This window comes from Chelonia mydas, chromosome 5 (genome assembly GCF_015237465.2).
Source record: "Chelonia mydas isolate rCheMyd1 chromosome 5, rCheMyd1.pri.v2, whole genome shotgun sequence".
Lineage (NCBI taxonomy): Eukaryota > Metazoa > Chordata > Testudines > Cheloniidae > Chelonia > Chelonia mydas.
Window position 1 is genome coordinate 103,945,639 of NC_051245.2, and position 19,445 is coordinate 103,965,083.

General features: G+C 38.7%; 1 protein-coding gene across 5 annotated transcripts in view; it reads right to left on the reverse strand.

The window, feature by feature from the left end:
• PTPRD (protein tyrosine phosphatase receptor type D) overlaps positions 1-19,445 on the reverse strand; it is a 2,140,771-nt gene that overhangs the window by 1,429,019 nt on the left and 692,307 nt on the right. The gene's annotated exons all lie outside the window — the stretch shown is intronic.

The window sequence follows — 19,445 nt, forward strand, 5'->3', positions numbered from 1 at the left end:
AGATGGCAGGAACCACCAGGTCTAAACTCAAATCTAGTCTTAACCATACTTGAATATAGTCCTCCTTTGCCCTTTCTAGTCAAAACATATTACTAGTGTGAAAAATACACCATAAAAGATAGTAGTACCTGATATCCACAGTCCTGAATAGGGGGTGGTGTAGAGCTATTCCCCCCAATGGAACCCAGAGGACTGTAGCTCAGGAAGGCATATACTCTTGCCACTATGCTTCGCTCACCTGTGGATCCTGCTAGCACAGGGACTGCTCTTGTAACTGAATGCTGTGAGGAGCATAAACATGGTGACAGTCTTCTCCCCTTTTACACCCAAAATGCAGCAAAACAGAGCCTGGCACACGATGTGCAGTGTAGATGAACTATGGTTGCTGTTTGATGCTATTTTTACTTGATTTGATTTTTCAAATCATGCATTCATTTACCAAGAGGGCCCATCCCACACACTGGGCATGCTTTCCAATACTTAAAACAACACAATATTCAAACATTAGTACCAAACTGCTAATGCGTCATCCTGATTACAATTACAATTCATTCCCATCACATAACCCCATTAGGCAATAATTAAACACTTGATCCAATCCTCATCCTCTTTGCTTCCCAAATACATTAACAAATCCATATTCTAGTGGATCACAAGGACTGGAAGCATATTCTTGAGCTAAAGGATGGGCCCTCACAGAAAATGCTTGTCTAGGAGCTCCATGTATTTTGAAAGAAAGGCAGTTTGGGCACCTCTGTTGATTGTAACTGTAGAAGTGGGGCACTGGAAGAGAAATACATTTTCCAGTAGAAAGACCGTAGGCTGTTAAGGAGCGTATAGCTCAAAATCAACTCCTTGTATTCCCAACACACAGAGTCTGGCTCACAGAGCATCAGTGTTCTGTGTTCCCAATCCAAAGTAATGTTCAGCGGATGGATAAACTTCATCTTTGAATGGTCCCAAGTTCTAGGCCCAAGCAGAGTGCATTACAACAGCCAAATCTCACGGTGACAAAGGAATAGACAAGCACAACAAGGTTCTTTTCCAAAAAAAAAGTCACACTCGCCTTACAGACATAGAAAAATGTCCTCTGCACCATGACTGCCATCTGGGCATCTAGTATCAGCCTAGGCTCCGAGTTCCCTAAATTGTAAATCTGATTTATACATAATGGCCATCCCTCTTCACTTTGCTCCCAAGCGAAACAAGTCTAACACTCAACTTGATGCAATAACCTTGAAACGTCACATCCAATCAATTCAAAAATTCCCAGAAATATTCTAGGCATCAATGGACACAACCCCCCTTTGGCGTTTGCTGCAAATCAGGACACTGGAAAAGACCAAGTCACTAGAAAATCAGGGTCCCCAGACTGCCTGGTGCTGCAGGTGGAGGAATCCCCCTCTACACCAACCAGAGGCAGCACCTTAACTTGCTGCACAGGGAGACTGATTGTAGCCTGGACTCTAACAGAAATGAGGGAGACCTATAGGAATTATTTGTAAGTTGGGGAATCAGGTACCCAGCGGGCTGGGGACTGGAGGTGGAGGGTGGAAGATGCAGGACCCTGGAGCGGTCTGGGGGCAAGTGGTGGTGGAGGGGGAACCTGGGACCTGGAGAGATGAAGTGTGTGGATAGGGGATGAAGCAGGAACCCTCAAGGAGATGGGCAATGGGAAGTGGTGGTGATAGGGAAGCAGTGGAGATGGGGAGGAGAAAATAAGGACAACAGGGGGAGCAGAGACCTGGGGAAGGGGAATGGAGACAGAGAGGGGGCAATGGGGGTAACACAGAGACCCTGGCATGGGGAAAGACAATGTAGGACCCCGGTATAGAAGGGAGGAGGGAATGGGGGGGTACACACAAAGCCCCTGGCATGCTGTACGGGGAGACTTTGGCAAACCAGTATAGTGCCTGAAACTACTATGGCTTATTGCTAAAAGCAGCCAAGTCAGCAGGCTTAGCTTAACCAAGGCAGGAGGGGATGGGGGGTTTTGGGTGCCACAGAGAGGGCAGCTTGACCCCGCATCCTTTCTGATAAGAACGGTGTTGAAGTTGTGATACATGCATCTTAGAAGAGCAGGATGTGCCCCACGAATGTCTATTGGGACCTCAAGGCTGCAAACTCTGGAAAAACCCACACCTGGTTAATCGATAATCAGAAGGAACCTCTCACTTGACCATTGAAACTGCTTACTTAACAAGTTTGCTTTCAGGGACATGTCATTCTATTACTAATGTATAAATAAGGGGGAAAAGTTTGAGGTGGTGGGACTCTTCAGGGCTGGACTCTCCCTCTGGATGCATCTTTTGTTCCACACTAGCAGACGGGCTGCCGCCGTGCCACTTGAGAGCCACACTCAGCTTTGGTAATTATCAAGGGTTGGGGGTGTTTTACTAACCTGTTGCAGACGTGTGTATAAGTGCTTGAGATTAAGTAAAGTTTAGCTTTAAGTGAAAGCACTCTTGTGTTGTCCTGTTTGTGCCAGCCATCTATCGGTCGGACGGCCGTGTCTCCCCTGATTTATTTCTTGACACCACCTCGCGCAGAGTAAAAATTACCAAGAGCTTTGGGTTGAAAGAACCCAAGGGTAACAATGCGAGGAAAGCAGGCAACTGGGGAAGCACAGAAACTCTGGTGGGGGAAAGGAAAATGGTGGTCACATAGATCCCCTGCAATGGGGGACAAGAATGGGGGATAGTGGTGTGGGGGAGGGACATGGAAGACCTAGAGTCCCTGTCATGAGGTAGGAGATGGGGGAGTCGCAGGGAGTCCCTGAAATAGAGGGGCATGGAGTGGGAGCACAGTGGGCATACTGGGAGCCTGTGAGGAGGAATGCAAGGAGCCCCTGGTGTGTGCAATGCACTCAGCTTTTGTTAGCCAAGAAATATGTGACCTCCTAGTGTTCAGATTGTAGACAACTCTTCTGTTTATTTCTCCCAAACTACAATTATTAGGCAGGTTCCCTGCGTTGCCCAGATTATGCTTGGTGAAGCAGCCACAGGAAGTCAGATATACAAGTTAGAGCTGCCTAGGGGCTATTCTAATCTATGCCATCTGACAATAGTTCCCTAAGCAGCCATCCACCAGTTGAGCATAGCCAGAGAGGAGCATACCACAGCCACTCATCCTCTATAGCCAACCTACCCCTGATATGCCCCATGCAGAAGAAGCTGCAGAGTGGACATAGAGGAGTCATCTCTTCTCTCTCTCTGCACCCTCTAGGGCTTCCCCACAAAAAGAAAATCCCCAGGTAGTGGGAAATGAACATCCTCCACACACGTTGCACTGTCGGAATGGCACAAAGGGCGTGGAGCAGACAGAGAATCTATTTTATTCCATTACCTCTGTCTTATCTGGACTATATCTCAGCTGACTGCCCCTCATCCATGCCCCAGCCGCTTACAGACACTAGACATTTATTCCAGTGCACCAGCAGGATCCGCTATACAGGAGACATGCAAAGATGATTTCTGGTTTATAATGATTTTATCTTTGTAATCTTAATGTTGCATTCAATTTATTTGGTTTCTTTGCATTTAATTGAAGTAATTAGGATGTGTGCCATTTATCTTATTTATGAATAATGTGCTTCTGAATATTGAAAGAGTTGTAAAAATTGATTAAACATCTAACAGAAAAATATCTATGGAACAACATACGTTATAAAGTACAAATAAGACTTAATTTGTATCCATATAAACATTATCAAACAGCCAGTAAAATTCTTGTAACAACTCACTTTAAATCATGTAAACTTCTGTTATGCTATTGTGTTAAAAATTCATATCCTTAAAACAGAGCTAAGAAAGAATACTGTAACTATACTAGTGTTTGCTAAAAATGTTACTATTACAGTTTTACTGATTTTGTTTTCTTACATTATAAATGTTACTCACATTGAAATTTGCAACAACATCATTTTTTTTAATAGTTCCCTCTTACTTTCTGAAGTCCCAAGGTGCTAGGCAGTCATTAAATTCTCTGGATTTCCATGGTCTTGCACTTGGTGTGCAGTCTGCATTTCCTTTATCTGTGTATAAATGGCTAATTCCCTGTTGTCACTGAGGGATATGTAGGCCAAATATGAAATTGAGTCAGCTTAAAACAAAAGTCCTTTTTGGCACAAAAACAGGAACAATGTTTCTTAAAGAAAGACTATAAACTGCTGAAAAGTATGTGAAGATGAACTGTAATTTTTACAGTAGCTATTTAATGACCCAATTCTTCAGCCCTTCCTGATGTCAATGGGACTTCTGACAGATCAGGCCCAAAGTGGGCATTATATCATCCAGAGGAAGAGTAAATTTTTAATTGAAGTGCTAGGCGGATAAGGGAGGAGAGGGGAATAAAGACTATCCCAAAATATTCTAACAATTAATCTGGTCTAAATTAAGTGCTTCCCTATATGGAGAATACGGTGCAGAATAAATTCAAATTTTATTTTAAAGTAGAATAGCTACTTCACACTAACTCCCCATGTGAACACACTTACTCTGCACTGAAAGTGTGTTTGCGTAGTTTAGTTTAGTTCACTGTACAGTTAAAGCTAAACTGAACAAAGGCACTTACCGTGTGGAATAAGAGTGTCCACATGAACAGCTGCTATGGACTAACTATTGCATTTTAAATTCACACCCTGGCTTCTTCTGTACTAACTTTCCCAGGTAGACAAGCCTGAAAACTAATTCTGCAAAAATCTGGATATCAGTTTACTCCAGTATAAATAGAGCAGAATTTGCTCAGATGGACTCAATTCTGCCCACAAACATATTGCTTGCCATTATCATCTTTACAATTGCCAGTTACAAGTGATTAATTTTACTATACTGTTCCCTATGCTATGCTTAGGAAATACCACCAATGCCACAGTCACACTGACTGAAAAAAACTAAACTAAACTAAAAATATTTTAATGGATACCACAGTTCATTCATGAAACCAGTGGGAATCATCTGTATATATCTGAGAATAAAATTATATCTTAATTTTCCATACCACATTAAATTCAAACATAAGTACTTCTCATAAAGAACCCAGTGGTTGTCTGAATAGTTGTAAAAAAATGACCAACCACCTAATTCTATGAATAATAGTGAACTGAATTTGGTGCTTTTTTTCATTAAATAAAATATTCACTAAGGGGAAATTCACAAGTTGCTGAGGGGCTACTGAAACCCTGGATCCCATAGAATATAAGTGGGGCCATACAGTGAATAGACCTTAAAGTATTGCTCTGCACAAGGGTGAATTTTATCCCAGTTGTTTACTTCAAAATATTTGACCACCTGTGTTCACAACTACAAACAAACCAAATGGGTTTCTGCATGTTCAGGTAACTTTTTATATTCACACCCCTCTACATTTTCAGGTTTTATCTGGAACCAGAACCAGAGGTGCTGGAAATCTTCTGAGAAAGTTTATTCTTACAAGATTTCCAGAACAATTTAATAGACTCAAGGAGCTTGGAAAATGTAGAAAGATGCCCAAGCTTTTGGATGTTTGTCAAAGTGGAATCTGAACTCAAAATCTTTTGATACTCCCTGTTCTCCCTTCCATTGTTAATGTTTGAAAAGAGGAACATTCCTAAAAATTTAAAAGCAACTATATATTCACTCCCACAAACGACCTCAGCTCTATTCAGCTTTGAGAACTGCAACATCATATTAATAAAAACACCAACACAACGCTGTGTCAACACCTCTATTCACACCCTCATAGCTTGTTTTAGATCAGTGAACTTAGTAGAAGGTAGAGTAAGGTACATTTCTGCATTCTTTGACAACTGCTGACACAGATACACAGTGCGGATGTCTAGGTATAAAGAAAAAAAATCTTGATCTACCGTATATTTAGGGCTATATGCAGTACTGCTGTCCTATTGACATAGTGAGAGTTTTGCTGTGTACTGAAGGGTTCATATGGCTTTGGAAATAAATGCAACTTATATATGACATATGACCAGTAAAGCCCAAAGGCAAAAGAGAGAAATAATAGACAGGAATTTGTTTTTTCACTTTGCCAGTCAAGAATCAACCTTAAAAGAACTAGCTGTCTACTATTGCAAAAGAAGAATGATACAATAAGTTACAACTGCCAATACCAGGCAAGTAAAGACCATAGAAATCCTGTAAAGTGAACAGCTGTCTGTCACCTTGGGGGTTTAAGAAATAGATGAGAGCTGTTAAAATTATACTCCTACAGCTGGGAGTTCTTTAAAAGCTCAGAGTTCTTTACAAGCTAATCCTACAAATTTCACAGTGGGCAACAAACACAGTATGCTCATAGCTATTTTCCCACTCTGACTGCTTCTTTTACAAAGGGGATGCCAGCAGTTAGAATAAAGGCATGTGCAAATTCTGCCTAACTCTAATGACACCAGTATAAATTGTAAAGCAGCAAGCACAGTGAGACCCAATTAAATCTATATTTAAAAATAATGCATATTTACTACACATTAGACACACACACACATACACACACACAAAACTACATTTAAAGAACATTAAGTTTGCAAAGTCAAGCACTCAGAAGTTAGGAAATACCAGAATAAAGGTTAACTGGACAACCTTAATTCGGTCTCCTTGTGCACATGAATATTTACACAGTCTTTAAATACATGATCACATTGCCTTTTTTCCACAGGCTTACGGCCTCATTCAGTGCACAGGATGGATGATGATCAGTTAATGAGCATCTTTTCACAGAGATGGATGTAATTTTCTGCTGAGAAATTATCTAAAAAATGCATTTTTTATGGCACAAACTATTTGTGAATTTGGGTAAAAGTTTTGTCTGAAAAAAACCGATTCATTTTGTCAATGTTGAAACATTTCATTTTGTCATTTTCTAAACAAACCATTGCAACATTTTGTTTCAGATCAAAATGTTGCTTCAAATTGACATTCAAAATGTTTTGTTTAAGCTGAACTACATTTGTTCAGTTTTTCATTATGGCAAAAAATTATTCACTCAACTTTTTATTCGATATGTCATGTTGTCTTCCTTGTACAATATGTAGTCCTAGGCCTTATTTACTGCAAACTATTCAAACCCTGCTCTGAATACTAAATGATTAATTTTCTTAGTGGGTTTTCTATAATGTCTGAGTGCTTTGCAAACATTAATGAATTTACCTTCACAATACACCTATAACCGTGGTGTTAATATTTCCATTGTACAAATGGAAAAATGAGGTACAGAGTCATTGTCCAACGTGTACACCAATTTTGGGTGTCCAATTTGAGATGGCCTGGTTTTTCAGAGTACTAGGCATCTTATAACTCTTTATATGTTCAAAGCACATACCTCATTGATTTCAGATGCAACTTTTAGTTCTCAGCGCTTCCCCAAAACAGACCCCAGGTGTTCAAAGTTGGGTACCCAGAAACGAGGAAACACACAAATGAAAAGTTTGGTTTAAGTGTCATGCCTCAAATCCCATGGGAACTCTGTGGCAGAGGCAGGGATACAGTTCAATTCTCCAGGGTGTCATTCAACTTCCTTAACTATGAGATCATCTCTTCTCTTCCTGCAATGGTCTCTGGCTCATTCACTAAACACATTTCCACTTCTGCCACCAGTGAGTTAGGAGTGCTACAGAAAACAGTCTTGGCTTGATCTTGCCCCACTAAAGTCAAAGAGAGCTTCACCACTGATTTAAATGGGAGCAGGATTAGATCCCTATTACTCCACCCTGATTCGCTCCCTAAGCAGTGTTTTTCTTGTGTAGTGACTGAAGCAGGGGTGTTGTTGAAAAAAATTATATATAATCATGTAATTAAATACAGTTTAATAATGCATACATCTAGAGGGCTACAGTAAGGTTGAACGGGCAAATACTGGTATTTCCTAACTTGTGACTGCTTGACTTTGCAACTTGAATGTTAATGTAGTTTTTGTATGCATTTTCCTAAGTTAAAAAATAAATACAAAATGCTGAAAAAACAGAAAGTCCATCATATGGAACCAGACTGCCTCCATATTGTTCACTGGCAGGGTTCAAACCTTTCGATTTTCAGCACAGCCCTGTGCTACTTGAGATAAAGTAACTAACAACAGTAGTTGGTTGTCATTGTCTATGTGGGCCAGCCAGTAGAGGGAGATGAGGCACACTATTACCAGCAAGAGAGTGAGTTTGTCTGTGGGGGGGCGGAGGGTGAGAAAACCTGGATTTGTGCTGGAAATGGCCCAACTTGATGATCACTTTAGATAAGCTATTACCAGCAGGAGAGTGGGGTGGGAGGAGGTATTGTTTCATGGTGTCTGTGTATATAATGTCTTCTGTGATTTCCACAGTATGCATCCGATGAAGTGAGCTGTAGCTCACGAAAGCTCATGCTCAAATAAATTGGTTAGTCTCTAAGGTGCCACAAGTCCTCCTTTTCTTTTTGTCAGTAGGTTTCACAGCTATTTGCTGTTAACAGAGGAATGGTGAGACTCAGGACTCCTGGGTACCATCCAAGTTCTCACGGAAGTGTACTCTAATTGTTAGAAACTCTTGTGTCTCGTGACCTCCAGCCAGTCCCATTCTCCCCCACACCTATGGCTTGTTATCCCAGTCGCCCAACCCCATCAGTGACTTGTGTCAATGTCCCTTTGTCCTCACCCCAGTTCCCCACTACCACTCGTCCCAGTTGCACTGACTTGCACACTATGGAAAATTTCAGCTGAAATTGTTGAAGTTTGACGAAGTTTTTAGCAACTGAAACTAAGATCTTATAATGGGAAGTGTCAGGTAAAATAGGTCAGTGAAAGCATTAGCAAGTCTATATATTTGGGGTTGGAGGTTTTTTTAGGTTTTTCTTTTCCATTTCAAAGGAAGTACCATACTCTGACCTAAATAGTATACGGCTTCTAGCTAGCTATTTCCTGACAGTTCTAAAAGGCCATCAGGTAAGGGAACAGTTGCATTTACAGGAATCTTTGTAAAGCAATTCTTGCACATCATTGAAAGAGTTCGGCTGAAAGCATAAGAATACAGCATTCATTACGAAGAAAACCTCACACTATACAGAAAAGAACTTTCAACAGTTTCCCTCTCATGAAACTTTGTACAAGTTATTAAGAAACAGCCTTATATACTCCTCCTGACGCACTGATATACACTTTGTCTGATAGCACACTTTTACTCATCTCCTGATATTTTCTTCTCTTCTTTTGTTTTTCCTTTCTGCTGTCTTTGCTATTATGATTTTCATTTTATTTCATTAAATAATAAAGCAGACAGCACAAAGCATGAATCAAAAGATTAAAAAGAGAACAATGTATACATGATACAAAACAAATGGGAATTCATGGGCTCAAAACAAGAGGAAAAGTTCTTGAGGAGTTTTTTTTTAATCTAGTTGCTGGGTTCAATATAAATGGTAAAAGATAGCCATGTGTTCAGATATTTCTCATAGGAAGCATCCTTAAGGCGAATTACTTTTTCCATGGCTAAGACTTCCCAGATAGTCAAGCCATCTGTTGAGTGAGGGAGCACGGTGTTTCCAGTCTATTGCAATAGTAATCCTAGTAGTTGATAACAAGAGATTAATTAACACAGCTTGTAGAATGGAGGAACAATTCTCAGCACTTAACAACATTAAAATAAGGGGTGATATGATTATTTACATTGTGGTAGTGCCCAAAATGCTATAGGCATGAAGCCTGCAATCTGAAACATTGCTCATCTTACTCTGTCTTCTTTCCAGTCTCTTTCAATTATTTTCTGCTAATTGTTTATTTCATTTTTTTGAATACAAAGGGTTGCATATGTTTTGTTATTGAATGTTTTACTTTCACATAATTTACTTTTGATGTGACAGAAAAGACAAGGAAAATAGTGGTTTTGTTTTTAATTTTACTTGTTAATTATTTGAATTAATTTTGCTTCTCTTGTGTGTTATGGATTTTTAAAAACTGAATAAATAACATCTATTAAGAGAGAAAGTCCAGAAACTAAAATACTAGGTCCATCTTTTTGCCAGGAAAGAAGAGCAAGTTTTAAAACTTTTTTTTTTTTTCCAAAATCTGTTGTTCCCAAGAAAAGTCACAGGTTTGTATTCAATAATAATGCACTGTGGACCTGATCCTAAACCTACTCAAGTCAATGGAAAGATCCTGTTCATTGAATGGGCTTTGAATCAGACCCTATATCAGCTATTCACTTTTAAAAATCAATCCCACATACATGTGTGTCGAATGTATACGTCAATTAAAGAAATCTGTCTAACGTGGTTTTTTTTCAGCTGGAATATGGGAAGAGATTATTTTGTAGGAGCAAAGGCAGCATATTCCTCACTGCCACCATTTTACAAACTGGATTTTACTACTGAAGACACTGAGATCAATTTTCCATATCATCTGCCACACAGTATGCTTAATCACCTTAGCTTGTCACTTCACTCTTTCGTATAACTCTTGATTTATGTAATGAGCTGTGTATTTTAATGTATAGCATTTTATTGTCATTCTGCCACATTCTCAGTATGTATCTGTGATTAAAAATAAAATTGGATTTCTCCATATATTAATTGTGTTCCTATTGCTGTTGTACTATATTACAAATTGCTTTAGGCTTCTCCTTTTTGGTGACATATAGCAGGATTTTCTGCTGGCTCAAGGATATAATCTGAAACTTTTGTACTCCCTGACTAATTTCAAAAAGATCCTAACTTAGAGAGTGAAAGGAAGCAGAGGAGAAATCATAACATTACTACAAATGTTTGAACAAAATCTAGGAAAATGGGCATACCTGCTTTTCAGAGAAACTGCATAACAGAAATATTCTTCCTTATATGCACAGTTATCATCATTTTTAATTTAAATGTTACAAATATATGCCAATACAGAAAAAAAATGATCATTTTCTTGGAGATTTGTCTAGGTGTAGCATCTTTCCCTATGTCAGAGGAAGTATTGTACACATAATAATGCAATTCAATGGCACTAATGCACATACTTAAAGTCAAGAACAAACTTAAGTATTATACATAAAGCCTCTGTGTGGTTCTTCAATAGGGACGAAGTGATGCATAAACCTTTAATTGAGCACAAGAATGAAGTTCAGCATATAAACTTGAAAAGCAAAGCAGTACAAAGTACGACAAAGAAAAAAGTTTTGGAAATGTATCAATATGAAATGCTTAAACATTTTCTGATCGCTAATGTTAGATACAATTAGAGGTGGTCAGGAATTTTTCATCAAAATGTGTTTTTTTGATGAAAAAGCAATTTCTGTAAAATTTAGATTTTTTTCAGAAGGAAATTTCGATTTTGCCAATGTTTTTCAATTTCATGACAGAAACATTATTCTGTATCCATCTGAGCTGCTGTGGTACCTCAGGGTGTTGTAATTCGCAAGCCTCATGCCCTCTTCTCCTCTGTAGATTGGGCTACCTGGCTGGACTACATCTCCCATGAAGCAGCTTGGCCTCCTCTCTCACTGAACAACTCTGATGCACCTTGAGAGATGTAGTCCAGCCAGGAAGCCTGGGTAATAGAGGAGAATGAGAATATGAGCACCTGAACTACAGCTCCCATGAGGTATCATGGCAGCTTGATACAAGGCAGCTCTGCCAAACCTAATGGAAATGAAACATTTTTGAACTTCTGAATCAAAATTTTTGACAAACAAACATTGAAATATTGGATTATTTGAAGGATGGAAATACTGACTTATGACCAACTCTAGATAAAGTGATGAGCATGAAAATATGTTCAGAAAGTACACAATTTTCTTATTGCCAGAAAAAAACAAGATTGGCTCCTGTGAAGATGCAAATGAGGGTGATTTGGGGTGAGGGGAGGAAAGGATGCAAGAACTGCCTCCACAATTCTTTGTCCCTTGGGTAATAAACAGCCACAGAATCAATCCCTGAACACACTAGTTTTCAATGATTTCTCCCTGCTATGGATACTGGGACCCTAGCTAGGTGAGTGCATGGCCTTGAGTCGCTTCTGCGCTCCTCAGATGCAGACACTTGCGGGGGGGGAATGGGGGGGGCTCTCCAGTGACACTTGGGAAAAGGAATTGTGAGGGGGTGGTTCTAAGTGTGGTATGTGTGGCTGCTACACACTGAGAATGAAGGTGATCTGATTCAGGTATAATATTTGCAAACTCATGGAAGACAGGAGAGTTCCTGGAAGACAGGAGAAGGGCGAATGTGGTGCCTATCTTTAAAAAGGGGGGAAAGCAGGAGCATGGGAATTATAGACAAGTCAGCCTGACCTTGATATTTGGGAACTACTGGAGCAATATGTAAAACATTCAATTTGTGAATACCTGGATGTTTAAGGGGTAATCGTTAGCAGCCAGCATGGATTTAGTAAGAACAAGCCATGATAAACCAGCTTGATTTCCTTGTTTGACAAGGTAACTGGTTTGGTGGCTAGGGGGAATGTGGTGGACATGCTGTATGTGGACTTCACCAAGGCTTTCGACAACTTGGTAGAACTATCATTAAGTGGATACATAATTGGTTAAATAACTGCAAACAACAAGTAACTATTGATATCAGATTGGAAGAAGATCTTGAGTGGGGTTCCACAGGGATCTGTTCTGGGTTGGGTGTTGTTTAACATCTTTATTAATTACCTGAATGTAGGAACTGAGAGCATACTGATCAAATTTGCAGATGACACAAAGCTGGGGGGGTTGCAAAAACTTTGCAGGATAGAGCTAAAATTCAAAGGGATCTTGATAATTTGGAGAATTAGGCTTTAGACAAAATGAAATTCAACAAAGATAAATGTAAGGTGCTACACTTAAGGAAGAAAAAACAAATCCACAAATACAGAATGGGGGATAACTGGCTTGGCAGCAGCACTGCTGAGAAGGATCTGGGAATTGTGGCGTATCACAACCTCAACATGAGTCAACAGCGTGATGCTGTTGCACAAAAAGCAATACAATTTTTGGTTGCATTAACAGAAGCATAGCATGGAAGTCACAGGAGGTGATAGTACCACTCTATTCAGCACTGGTTAGCCCTCAGCTGGAGTACTGTACCAATTTTGGTCACCAATGTATAGACAGGATGTAGAGGAACTGGAAAGGATCCAGAAGGGAGCAACAAAGATGATCAAAGGAATGGAATGCAAGCCGTATTAGCAAAGGCTGAAAGAGTTGGGTATGTTTAGTTTGCAAAAGAGGAGATTAAGGAGGAACATGATAGCTGTCTTAAAATATTGAAAGGCTGCCATAAAAAGTTGGAGAAAAGTTGTTCTATCTTGCCACAGAGGGCAGGACAGGAGGCAAAGGGTTTAAAATACAGCATGGTGGATTTAGATGAAATCTCAGGAAAAACTTCCAAACTTCCTAACAGTAGGACAATGGGAGGTTGTGGAAACTGCTTCACTGGAGGTTTTCAAAAGGAAGCTGGATAGCCATCTGTCTTGGATGGTTTACACATGTGGCTCTCAACCTTTCCAGACTACTGTACCCCTTTCAGGAGTTTTATTTGTCTTGTGTACCCCCAAGTTTCACCTCACTTAAAAACTACTTGCCTACAAAGTCAGATAAAAAATACACAATTGTCAAAGCACACTATTACCAAAAAATTGCTTACGTTCTCATTTTAACATATAACTATAAAATAAATCAACTGGAAATAAAATCAATTGTCTTTACATTTCAGTGCTTAGCATACAGAGCAGTATAAACAAGTCATTGTCTGTGTGACATTTTAGTTTGTACTGACTTCGCTAGTGCTTTTTCTGTAGCCTGTTGTAAAACTAGGCAAATATAGAGATGAGTTGATGTACCCCCGGAAGACCGCTGCGTACCCCTGGTTGAGAACCACTGGTTTAGACATGCATGTTGGCAGAGGGTTAGACGACATTCCCTTCTAACCCTATGGTTCTCTGAGTCTATGTTTTGAATGTACTAGGATAGGTTGTGCTGCTTCTGCCGCTGTGTTCTCCTCACAACCCTACTACTGATTAGTCTTAGTTACTATTTGTTCTCATATAGGGCTTGATAAACATTACTTAGTAGGTAAAAGTCAATATCACCCTTTTATAGATAGGAAAACATGGGAAGTTAAGTGGCAAACCCATGGATCAGTTTCAACAGTAGGAACTGTAAAATGGAGGTAGTAGTTAAATCTACTTGCCTCTTTGTGGCTGTGGATATACTAAATCCTGTGTATTTTTGTATTGCAGATGTTGTGTAATAAAAGCAGTGTGGTTTAATGGAGAAAGCTCTGGACTGGGACTCAGGAGACCTGGATTCTATTTCCAGCTTGGCCACTGATCTGCTGGATGACTTTTGGCAAGTTACTCTTTATGCCTCAGCTTCCCCATCTGTAAAACAGGGATAATGTTACTGACATCCTTTGAAAAGTGTTTTGAGATATACAGCTGAAAAGTGCAAGCTATTATATTATCCCCATTTATTAGATTGGGAAGGTTCAGGGTGATTAAACTACTTGCCTAAACAGAGTGGACAGGGACTGTTATGTCCTTACTTCCTGAAGATTCTAGACATTTGCATGGAACTCAGGAGTTCTGCAGATTAAAGGGGTGAAGTGCCTGGTTTTTTTCAGTATCCCCTTTCACCAAGAGAAGAATGAGCAGGAAACTCATTTCAGACTTGCAGAGTTCTTGTGCTTTATATTGGTTATTCTAGAACAGGGGCTCTCAGGTGTATGTTTTACTTGTGTTACCTCAGTTGTGCTAGTATCCTCTAGGCTAAAACACGACCAGCTCACAGGATCTCAGACATGTTATTCCATCTCTTAATGAGCACCAAAGGGCTTTTCAATCATGTGAAGCAAAAGCTTTTATTACACATCTGCTGTTGATTGAGCTAACACAATTAAAGAACTCATCCTTTTTCAAGATCAGCACAGGGGTTTAACATTTAATCAGCCCTCACCCAGGCAAACTCCTAGGAAAGTTGATGGGGGTTTGGCCATCAGTGTTACTCAGTCTTCACTCAAACAGGGTCTTTACTTATGCTGTTTAGTAACCTATATTGCTATGCATCCTATGAAGTGAGCTGTAGCTCACGAAAGCTCATGCTCAAATAAACTGGTTAGTCTCTAAGGTGCCACAAGTACTCCTTTTCTTTTTACGAATACAGACTAACACGGCTGTTACTCTGAAACCTATATTGTGAGTAAATCTATTGAAGTCAATGGGACTGCTTGTGGAGTGAGCAGTAAATATGAGTAACGCTGACAGAATCTGGTCTAGATAAGGGCCATCGGAACTTGTCCGCAGAGTTCAATATGTGGTAAAAACCTATATTTCCAGACCAACATTCCTTGCTTTCATCTGATTTAAAATAAATATTCCTATCTAGTGTTATTTCATAAAGCAAGGAATGAAATATAATAAATATGATTAGGGACCATGTAAGCTATTGAAAACATCATAAATAGCAGACACACATCTTTATAACATCTGTATATGCTGCAGCTCAGCAACAATAAATAAACACAGAATCAGTGTTAGCATATCACATAGAGACAATAACAGGTAAAATCTAACTGTTATATTGCAAAGGTGAATTTCCTAGAAATAAATTAATCTGTATTCCTTTGTTACAAATAAACAAATCTCATTTCCCCACTCAATTTAGGATATATTATTTATACCCTGTCTATTTAGCAGACTGGTAATTTTCTACTTTAAAACCAATAAGATATGTTTTGCTTAATGTCTCAAAACTATTTTCAAGACAATTAATAATTGTTAGAGTGACAGATACTCATTAGGATTTGAGTGAAACTACCCTGTTATAACAAGTGCAGTGGGGTTCCTCACTGAGCCACTTCTTTAGGACATTCTTCGAATTGCAAAAATGTGTATGTGCACCTGAATATGTGCTTGTGAAAGGGATGTTCATCTTTGTAACCCTGCAAAGTGAATAACTGAGGGACCTCTGAGCATGACTGGTTTTATTGGCAGGTAATTTTATGCAGTCTGTTTGAATATATCAAGAAACTGTACGTGTATTTTAGAGGAGCTGTAAAATATGTCCAGAGCAGAGGATGGTCACCGATAGCCATTAACACAATTTTTTTTAAAATGAGAAACTCCAACAAGTTAACAAGCAAAATAATAGCTCTTAGGTAGGAAATTCATTCCAATCCACAGCACCCCGTATGGCTTTTGTACCACTTAAATAGTACACAGACCAAAAAAAAGCAGCAGCCCTCTGCATGTGGTGAATTTCACCACTTATGAGGAGGCTTCAGGGCTTTTTTATAACTGTAATAATCAAATGTCCAATTATCTATCAATTTATAACATTCACAATATTTGCTTTTTTCTGATGAGCATTTATGAAATAATTGTATGTTTTTAAATAATTGTATGAAGTTTTTTCTTAATTACTTAAATAAATGAACGAGTCTTTTGCCTTTATGGCATTGGCACTATCCCTAGTAGCAAAGCCAAAGATTTCTCTACAACAAAAGTGATTATCCTGAAATATCTTAGTTTAAAGACAGAAATAGATCACATTACATATTTTTTTAAAAGCAGAACGGGAGCAACATAATGTAGTTTAGGTTGTGATTACAAGTTACAAGTGAGGCAAATACAATTCCTAAGATTACATTTTAAACAGAATTTTAATGAGAACCAAATGAACCTTGCTTTCTATATTTTTCACTTAGTTCAGTTTTGCCAGACTATTTTTATCTGTCTGGGAAGGCAGCAATGCTCACTGGGGGCAACTTATTTAAATCTGATGCAAAATGGAGAACTTCCATCTGAAAATTGAATGAGGGTATGTACACTTCCTACATTAGACACGGTATCGTTTGATCCTCAGTTCTTTGGGAAACATCTTAGCCTAAATAATCATAGCTTCCCGGAAATGAAGGGCTTTGGATCTAAAACAATTCTGCTATTTCTTCAAGACAAACTTGCAAACTGATCTGGCTCAGTAAATATATTTTCTGATAAAATGCAGATCAAAAATAGGCAACAGCAGAGTCTAGCTTTCCTTTCAGAACTATATAATGCAACATATAGAGAGCACTGATTTTTAAAAAACATTTTCCACCCAGAAGGGGCTTATTTCAAAACCCATAAATTTCACCAAAAAATCTTGACTTTTTCTAATTTTTCACAACAGTTTCCACAAAATTTTAACTAATTTTTTTATCAGAAATGTTATAAAGACTATTACCAATACTTTTTGTTTACAAAAAAAGTTTACAAGTTTTTTGTAAAGATTTTCTTTTTTAAATTAACCATTTTTGGATGAATAAAACTGAGCATCTTTATACCTTGTATTACTGATTTCTGGAGGTGGGGGGGAGAGAACTGTGAAACACTTTTAAAAAAAAAGAAAGGGTCATTTTCAAACTCTGCAACATGGAAACAACTCTGAAATGTCAATTTAAAAAAAAATGCAATCAACCCTAACTACAGTTTCTAGGAGAGGGATTATTAACCTAATCTATGCAGACCAGATCCTCAGCTGGAAAGTTGTGTTTAAAGGGGAGATGAGGATTCCCCCTGAATCCTCAGCATAGAGCTAACATAGCTGGCTCTGTGTCACCGGCTCTTCACCCACCATGTGAAGGAATCCCGAGACAGAAAAGGTGCATGTCAGAGGTGGGAGAGGACAGGGAGCAGTGCATCACACACTACTTGATCTTCACCCAGTTCATTGCTCCCTAGTGAACTGCCACATCTGGCATAAATTGGAGTAGCCCTAAAAATACCCCCACTTAAAGCCCACTCCTCACAAAGGCATCGGTAGGTGGGAATCATGCCTCATTTGGTCAATATTTGCATGCACACGCTCTCCTGTGCACCCTAACAGCACAGGATATTTACTCTAGAGTAAAATTTTAATACATTTACATAATCCCCACCTCCAAGATAGAAATCTAATTTTTCCATATGTTATTCTAAAGGCTTAGTAATACACCTAGATTGAAGTTAGGTCTTCAAAGATGCTGATTCCAAAACTATGTTTTATGTGTAAGATAGATATTTAATCAACTTAAAAAGTTAAATCTACCAAACAAAAACTAGCAAAAGTAACTGTCCTGTAAATGCAAAGTAGAAAATAATACATTTTTTAAAAAGCCTACAGAGAGCTAAGTAACGATAATAAATAATACAAGCTTTTCCTTTAGTAAAAAAAACAACAACAAACAACAAAACTGTGATTTTTGAGATAGACCTTACGTAAGCTAATCATTTTATAGGAAGATAAAGAGAAGGGACAAGACAGAGGTAAAAAAAAATATAGAAAGGGAACATAACTGAAGCAAGTGAAGGCAGTGTCCAATTATAACAAAATATTGTAAAAATAAATGAGACAGCCCTCAATTCCACAGAGGAATCTGCATAGGTAGAAACTTGTACCAACATGGAGTCCTACTGAAGTCAGTCAAGCTCCACATGGGCACAAGAGTACATCTCTATGAATCTGATTGCAGGATACACCTAGTTGCATTTACATCCAGTTTAGGGCCCCTTTCCACTGCCTAAGTAGCATAAAGTAGCCTTAGGTTATGTCTACACAGTCGTTGAGAAGTGTCATAATTCGTAGCTCATGTAGAGGTACACACACTAACTCTGTTCAAACAAGCAGTGTGGCCACAGTGATATGGACAGTTGCTCAGAGTAACCACCCAAGTACATAGCCAGCTGCTTTTGCCACTGTGTTCACACTGCTATTTTGCTAGCTTGACGTGAGCTAGTGTTCATCTATCCAAGCTGGAAATTATACCTCCCAGTTGCTACACAGACATACCCTTTTAGTGTAAATGAGAATCAGGCCCACCTGTGTTCAAAGAGAGAGGATTTTCTGCTGGAATCTGATTTCTACCTTTACAATGTTTCCTGCACAACATTTCAATTTCAGCTTAACAGTTGAAAAAGCTGCAAACATTTTGTTTCTCTTCAAGGTCATGTGTTTTATTCCTGTGACATTTGGAAGAATTAATTGCTGATGACAGCGTTTTCCTCTCAGTGTAATAAACCACACCAAGATAGAATGTTCTAATTCACAAAACCAGTAATTTTAGCAAGAAGAAGAAAACAGACTATTTCAAAACTTAGACATATAATAGACTTGGATTTATAATTGGTTACTGAAATACACTTAAGTCCAGTCCTACATCTTTAGCAAACATAATGTAGTTTTTCATCTGACAGTTGAATAGTAACAAAGGCTGACAATTACATTCTAAATGTGAATTCTCTTACCTCTCAGTACTAATTTTTGTGAAATGTCACTTTGCTATGTGGGCTGAACAACAGATTATATTTTGTAAAGATATTCAGAAATCAGATTTCTGTTTTGTGGAAGTGACTATTGTCATATTACTTGCTACAAAATATGTACTTTAGCACAAATTTGATTCGTACACCCTACATTTAAAAAAAAAGAAAAAACCCATCTGCAACAAAAAAGACTGATCACTGGCATCTTTTCTAGAGTTTATGTCTTGTATAGAAGCCCATGTCAGTCACAGATGATC